The sequence below is a fragment of the Psammomys obesus genome, unplaced genomic scaffold (assembly GCF_907164565.1).
Source record: "Psammomys obesus unplaced genomic scaffold, mPsaObe1.curated_primary_1811, whole genome shotgun sequence".
Classification (NCBI taxonomy): Eukaryota; Metazoa; Chordata; class Mammalia; order Rodentia; family Muridae; genus Psammomys; species Psammomys obesus.
The window spans coordinates 24,588,668-24,596,670 of record NW_026590062.1 but is presented as its reverse complement, the minus strand read 5'-3'; the positions used below and the strand labels follow the sequence as shown (position 1 = coordinate 24,596,670).

The 8,003-nt window shown below is 39.9% G+C and overlaps 1 pseudogene; it reads left to right on the top strand.

Annotated features, from left to right (window-relative positions):
* The first annotated feature begins 2,063 nt into the window (after window positions 1–2,063).
* On the top strand, window positions 2,064–2,703 carry LOC129676056 (eukaryotic translation initiation factor 4E-like; annotated as a pseudogene).
* The last annotated feature ends 5,300 nt before the right edge of the window (window positions 2,704–8,003 follow it).

Here is an 8,003-nt window from a genome sequence, read left to right as displayed (position 1 = left end):
AGGAACACAGGTTGTTGTTAAATTTTAAGTTAGTGAAAAAAGGAGTAGGGTTCATCATGGCATTTTGCACATGTGTGTTTCATACATGTTTTATTATAATCCTTTCCCATGACCCCTTCCTTCCCTTCCTGTCACCTCCCGTTGGTCTCTCCTTCTACCTTTATGACACAGATATTCTATTGTCTTCCCACTCCAATCACATCTCCTCTTCCCTTCTCATAGTCCCCTTTCTAGTTTTAACACACACACACACACACACACAAACACACACACACACATTCTCCATATGAAAAAAGGTGCCATTTGTCTGAGTCTGACTTATTTTATTCACAGTGATTTCTACTTCCAATATTTTGAAACTGTCATGAATTCATTTTTCTTTACAGCCAAATACAATTCCACTGCATAACACATATTTATAAAAAATTCTAAATTACAAACTTTAAGAAAGTTCTATACAGGTTTGGTGACACATGTCTGTAGCCCCAGAACTCAGGAGGCTGAATCAGGAGGACAATGAGTTGCAGGCCAGCTTGAGCTACACAGTGAGACCCTGTCTTCTTCCCACCCTGTAAAAACAACTCTTTCTCCATAACCTTCACGCCAACCCATGAACATTCTATAGTCCCAGAATTCTCTTACTTAGAGATCAACTCTATAATCAGTTATCCCCTGCTTTTTGAATGTGTGTTTCTCTCCTTGAAGCACAGTAGGACAAGGTTTGTGTTTCCTTTCGTGTGTGCACATGCACAAATGCCATACGTGTAACATACACAGAAACTTGTCAGTTTGGCTTGTGTGGTCCACTTGGACCTGGAAACTAAACTCCGGAACATGGAGGGATGAAGCTGCCGATGTTATCAAGACGAGACTGCATCATCATCTAGTTGAACAAGAAGCCTCCCCTATCAAAAATCCTGCCCACGTAGCTGTTGCTGCCCATAAAGTCAGGTTTGCTCAAGCTCACAGAAATGTAGAAAATTCTGCTCTTGCTGGGAAACGACCTGTGTAGAAATGTGGGCAAGGGTGTAAATGACAAAACCCGAAATCTGGATAAATAACAGTTTTCCCTCTTCTTTTCTCATTGCTGAGGATGGAACCCAGAGACCCATCTAGGCAAAGGACTTGATTTCACAGTAATTATTATTATTATTTACACAGGGTTGCTCTGTGTAAGCTTGGCTGTCCTGAACTCACTTTGTAGACCAGGCAGGCCTCGAACTCACAGAGATCCACCTGGCCTCTGCCTCCCAGACTGCTGGGATTAAAGGCATGTGCCACCATGCCTGGCTGCTAATAGTGTTCCTAATGACATTTACTTCTCTCTCAGACGTCCCAGGCAACCATGAAAATGTGAAGGGGGACTCACCCAAAGAACCAAAGAATCCAGCATGCTCAGAATCCAGCTACTCAGAGAGTAGCAAGGGACAATTCTATAAATTGAACTCTGCCTTACATCCTTCCTTCCTTCCTTCCTTCCTTCCTTCCTTCCTTCCTTCCTTCCCTCCCTCCCTCCCTCCCTCCCTCCTTTCTTTCTTTCTCTCTCTCTCTCTTTTTGTTTCTTTCTTTCTCATTTTGGTTTTCTTTCTTCCCCAAAAGAAGAGTATTTTGTGAGTATGAAAGTGACCTGGAACAACTGTCTTTCCTTGAAAGTCATATTGTACATGGTAGACATGAGCCTTGTTAAAGCAACTTCCTCTAAAGAGCTGCTCAATTCATGTTTCCTTTTGGAAAACTCATTTCTTATTAAAACAATACTGATTAAGATTCTGTCAACAGGCAATATGAACACTGAGTCTCTTTCTCTCTCTCATTTTCCAAGACAGGTTCTCTCTGTGTAGGCCTGCCTGGTTGTCCTGGAACTCACTGTGTAGACCAGGCTGGCCTCAAACTCAGAGATCTATCTGCCTCTGCTGGGATTAAAGGTGTGTGCCACCACCGCCCAGCCTGACACTAGCTACAGGTGACAGGACTCTCTTCTGGAATATGTGGGCGACTGCACTCATGTGCACATATTTTCCCCCCACATGTATAATTAAAACAACAAAATGGATCAATCTAAGATGGCGACTGTGGAACCAGAAACCACCCCTACCATTAATCCCCCACCTGCCGAAGAAGAGAAAACAGAATCTAATCAGGAGGTTGCTAACCCAGAGCACTATATTAAACACCCTCTATAGAACAGGTGGGCACTCTGGTTTTTTAAAAATGATAAAAGCAAAACTTGGCAAGCAAACCTTCGATTGATCTCTAAGTTTGATACTGTTGAAGACTTTTGGGTTCTATACAACCATATCCAGTTGTCTAGTAATTTAATGCCTGGCTGTAACTACTCACTTTTTAATGATGGTATTGAGCCTATGTGGGAAGATAAGAAAAACAAACAGGGAGGACGATGGCTAATTACATTGAACAAACAGCAGAGATGAAGTGACCTCAATCGCTTTTGGCTAGAGACACCACTGTGCCTTATTGGAGAATCTTTTGATGATGTGTGTGGGGCTGTTGTCAATGTTAGAGCTAAAGGTGACAAAACAGCAATATGGACTACTGAGTGTGAGAACAGAGACGCCGTCACACACAGGGAGGGTACACAAGGAAAGATTAGGACTTCCTTGGAAGATAGTGATTGGTTATCAGCCCCACGCAGACACAGCTACAAAGAGCGCCTCCACCACTAAAAATAGGTTTGTTGTTTAAGAAGACACCTTCTGAGTATTCTCACAGGAGACTGCGTCATGCAATCGAGATTGGGAGCTGAACCAAAGCCTCATCAGAGCAGAGCATTGAAGCTGATTCCATCTAAATGTTGCTAAGATATAAGAGAAGTCTCATTCACCTTTGTCTTGTACTTCTGTGTTCATTCTTATCCCCACTCCCACCCCAGTTTTTGCTAGTGTGTCCACTATCCCAATCAAAGAATTACAATGTACATCACCCCAGAACCTGCAGGTGTGTTCCTGGCCCGCTCTGTAACAGCAGGTTAGAATTACCATGACACACACACATGCCTTTCCACAGTATTTGAAAAAGAACTTGCATTTCTATTACTTTAGCAGGAAAAGATCTATTTCTATTCCACTCCACGCAGGAGCGAATTTAGCTGCTGTGAGTCTGAGTATGGCTTTCTAAACCTTCTGCTTCCTTTCACAGCATTGTCCTTGCTGCCCTCTCGCTGATGGCTGCTAGACTTTAATTTATTTGCTTCCCTCCTTGATAACATTAGTGATTCTTATTTCAGTTTTTCATTTGTTTTGCTTTTGGTTTTTCCTCATGTAACATTGGTGAGGGATCCAGGAATATGACAGAAAGGTGGAATAAACATTAAATTTGTGCATTCTTTGGTAATTTTTTTGTTTTTTGTTTTTTTTTTGTAACTACAAAGCTTTGCTACAAATTTATGCATTTCATTCAAATCAGTGATCTATGTCTGTGTGATCCCTAAACATAATTGTGGACTATAAAAATGTAACACCATAATTACATTCCTAACTAGAATTAGTATGTCTGCTTTTGTATCTTTATGCTGTACTTTAACACTTTGTATTACTTAGGTTATTTTGCTTTGGTTACAATGGCTCAAGTAGAAAGCGGTCCCATTCATATTAAGACAATGTACAAAACTGTAAATAAAATGTGTACAGTGAATTGTCTTTAAAAAAACAACAAAAATGAATAATAATTTAAAAAAAAGTCTTACTGGGCATGGTAGCACAGGTCTGTAATCTCTGATTTCAGGAGAGTGAGTTAGGAGACCAGCCTGGGCAACATAGTGATACCTGTCACAAAATAAAACAGAGAAACACACACACACACACACACACACATACACACACAAGTTCCATTTTTATGTGTGTGCTATTTATACCAAGACCTAAAGAAAAGAATTGTTCTGTGACCCTTATATATCATATTTATCTCCGTGCCTTTTCTAGAAATTGAAGCCAACATATACAAGAGTCAAATAAAAAAATAGATTCAATTTTTTTTTCAGGATTTAAAAACAAGAGCATCACAATTCTAATCCAGAATTCATTATATGGGCATCAATGCTAAATTTCCTTGTGAACTTACTTTTCTATAAGTTAATAACAAGGCAATATATGTTAAGAAACCTGTAAGCATCTTTTATTGAAAAGATCATGGTTGATTAAAAATGTTGAGTTATTTTTCATCTTATGTAAACATATTTTATTGCTGTGCAAGATTGCCCTCTTGTGTTCTCTCTAGCTAAATCATTATCATATTTATTGATTTAGTATTCTAACTTTTCTAACTAAAATTGACTTGCTACTAAATTAACTTCAAAACTAAATAATGAAACATGACACAGATCAGAGTTATGACTTGTTGAATGGGGATAAACCTTTATCATCGACTATAAGAACTACGGCCTAATATTAAGAAAAACCAGGGTCAAGTAGAAGTAGTCACATAATAATAATTTTCTTTTGATGTTTTCTAACTGAAAGAGATACCCATTCCCATTGCTAGCAGAAATGCAAGTCAGGTGTATGTGCAAGCACACGCGTGCATTCACACACATAAACACTCACTCGCATATGTACAGCCACACATGTGCATACACCTTCTTTTTGTGGGATGGCATCCAACCTTTGGCGAGGCAAGTGTTCAATCATGGCGTTACATCTCCAGTTCTCGTTTTGCAGACAGGGTCTCACTGTGTCGCCTAGGATGAACTCAAACTTCCCGTTTCTCTTTCAACCTCCCAAATGCTGAGATTATTGACTGATGCATCTGTTTTGGCAAATCAAATTAGCACTATGCATTATGAGCCTACATTTGCTTCTAGGAAATATCTTAAAAGCACAATTCTAAGCACCCTCCCCCAATTTTATAGCCAAACTGTTCATGATAGCTTTATTTACAATACAAACCTAGTAATGACTTAAGCATGGTTCCATGTTTAATTAGACTTGTAATGCAATTACACATTAACATTTTATCATAGGAGATGAAGAGATTGCTCAGTGTTGCTTTTGCAGAGGATTTGGTTTTGGTTCCCAACAACGATGCGAAAGCTCACACCCTCTTGTAAATCCAGTTCCAGGAAGCCTGACACCCTTTTCAGGTCTACGGATGTACCAGGCACTGTATATGGACACACACGGATGCTGGTACCAACAGACAAATACTTAAGTGGTTAAATTTTTATTGTGATATTTTAATGGAAATGAACTTTCTTGTATTATGCTAAGTTAAAATTATCAGGAAATGTGTGCGTGTGTGTCACAGTGACTTCTGAGCAAGGCTCCAAAAACTACATCTTAAGACTAAAACAGAAGGTTGGTGGAGAGATTTGTGCTTGCCCAGCATGCCTGGACCCCTGATTTCATCCCCAACATGTCAAAACAATGGCAACAACAACAAAAACAATGCTTCAAAATATTAACATTTGTCCTTTGGTGGGTTTCTCTTTATTGTTCACTCATCTGTATTTTTATATATATTTCATACTCAGTATATATTTACACTAGTGTTTTGATGGGTGAAATACTCAGGTTTGAGCACTGATAGAACTGAAATAATGTCCCTCTTCCCATAGGTATGTATTCTAAACCTTGCTGTTTAAACCCAGAAAACAAACAAACAAACAAGAACCCAGACTTCAGCATTCAGCTCAGGATACAGCAACTCAGTGAGACAGGTAGGAAAGTGGGGGAGCCTGCATTGCTGAACGACAAAGGTTTGTACATCGGACAGTAACTCCCCACACTTGATTCTTTAGAAGTGGAAGAAAACAATCAGATAATGTGTTTTCCCAAACACAAAAAAGAGTAAAGAAAGCAGTAGGTAGTTCTAAGCACTGTGTATGCTAGTTTGGTTGAATGAGGCTGGATACTAAATGAAGGAGTAAAGGGAGTCAAGGATGATGCCAAACTTTAACTCCAGCCATCGTGTAGGACCCCTTTGGCTGGTAGGTAGCTGGTCGCCCTACCCGAAGTTTCTCAACAACCCCTTCCCTTACCTCCCACGGCACCCCTGTTCATTTTCCAGACTGCAGCAAGAACATACCTCCTGTCGTCTTTTGGGGTGAAGCTAAAAGCCTTTAGGTAGTTCGCAAGACCCTGGAGACCCGCCTTCTGCCTGCGCAGCTCTGCCTGAACTGTCATTAAGGCATTCTGCTCCTCACTATACTGCCCCCTTGGGAAATGTTGCCTTCCTTGGGAAGTCTTAGTGGTCCCTGCTGCATTCTTCCTGGTGTAGTCCTTCACGGATGTTGCTGAGGTCTCTGTGTTTGGTGCTGGGGTAGAATCCAGGCTCTCATGCATCCCAGGGTAGTAGTTTCACTAAGCTGTTCCCCTTGCCTCTCACCCTTAACTATGCTTTATTTGTCCTTCCCTCCCTCCAGATCGTGGACTCTGTGAGGTCATGGCTAAGTCTTCCCTTCTCTCCTTGGCACAGACAGTGCTTAGCAAGGAAGCTACAGCTGTCCATTAAATGGAATGAGTGAGTGAATGAACGAAATAACCTGATCGTTTTTTAACCTCTGCACACCTCCAGCAAAGCATTCCTAGACACCATTGTATCGAAACAATTATGATCCAGAGGAGGCTAGGAGCATTGCATCTACTGTCAAATTCTCAGTTTTGTGCTGTGTGTCTGTGTATGTCTCTCTCCCCTGCTCCCCCACTCTGTACTTTAATGTTGTTTTTCAAATGTTTTAAGGGGGGATGAAGGAATCAGTTTTGATATATTGACTGACCTCTAATACCATAAAGACACTTTTAATAATGAGGAATGAACAAAATAGGATTCATCAATGATTACAAATAATCTTTAAAGACACAAGAAAATGTTCATATAATTTAAATTAATATTAACTACTTATTGATGTCATATACTTAATTATTCAATTAACAAATGGAAAGTATGCTCATATTTTGAACTTTGGAATGTTTATGTACACTTTTTTTTTTTTGAAACAGGGTTTCTCTCTGAAGCCCTGATTGTCCTGGAACTTGCTGGTTGTTCAAGGCCAGGCTGGCTTTGAGTTCAGAACTCAGAGATCTGCCAGCTTCTGGCTCCTGAATGCTGGGTTTAAGAGTGTGTGCCACAACCACCTGGGTATGTACACAATTGTATTTGCTATGAATAAAGCCTGTTTCAGGTTTTCCTTTCTAAAAATATTTTTAAAGTGTACAAACTGAATGATTGAAATAAACTGCCATCTTTTATATAAAAATACATTAAGTATTTATTTAATTGAGATATAGGAAGTAGCTGGATGTGATAGCATACACTTTTAATTCCAGCAAATCAAAGAGGCAAAGCAGGTAGATTTCTGTGACTTTGAGACCAGGCTGGTCTACGTAGGGTCTACATAGTTCCAGGACATCCAGAATTACACAGTAGACCCAATACATGCATGCATACATACATATATAATGCACACACACACATAATTAAGACCAACCATGGTCTATGAGGGCCATTCTGTGTAAAATATTTTTTTTTCTTAGGGTTTTTTTGGTGTTTTCTCTTAATGTACATGTATTACTTTTGTTAAAGGATCATACATTTAAAAACCTTTATACTAGAATGAATTTTATGTCAATTAACCAATTTACAGTTATTCTAAGTGAGTCAGAGACCAGGCAAAAAGGATGCACTGGGCTCTAAGTAGCAGCAACCACAGCTGGCCAGGAAAAGCTCCTCACCTGCTCCACTTACCTCAACAAATCTAGGAAGTTGCTTTTCTTTTGCTTAACAATAGGTCCCAGTGATAAGCAAAAGCACTCTCCCCCAAAGCTCCTTGAAGTGCAAGAAGACTAAGAGGATCAAAGGAGCCACCAGCCACTCCCGGAACTTCAAAGGTTTCTTTAGTGGGAACTCTGAGAAGCGGCTGTCCCTTTTTACTTTGGAGACTTCCATTACTGTGTGGAAACACATTACCTCGGAAGGTTACTGTAGCATTCTCTTTCCTCACTAAAGTTGCACTGGCTGTTTTGTACACATGCTAAAAATGAGTTGCAAAT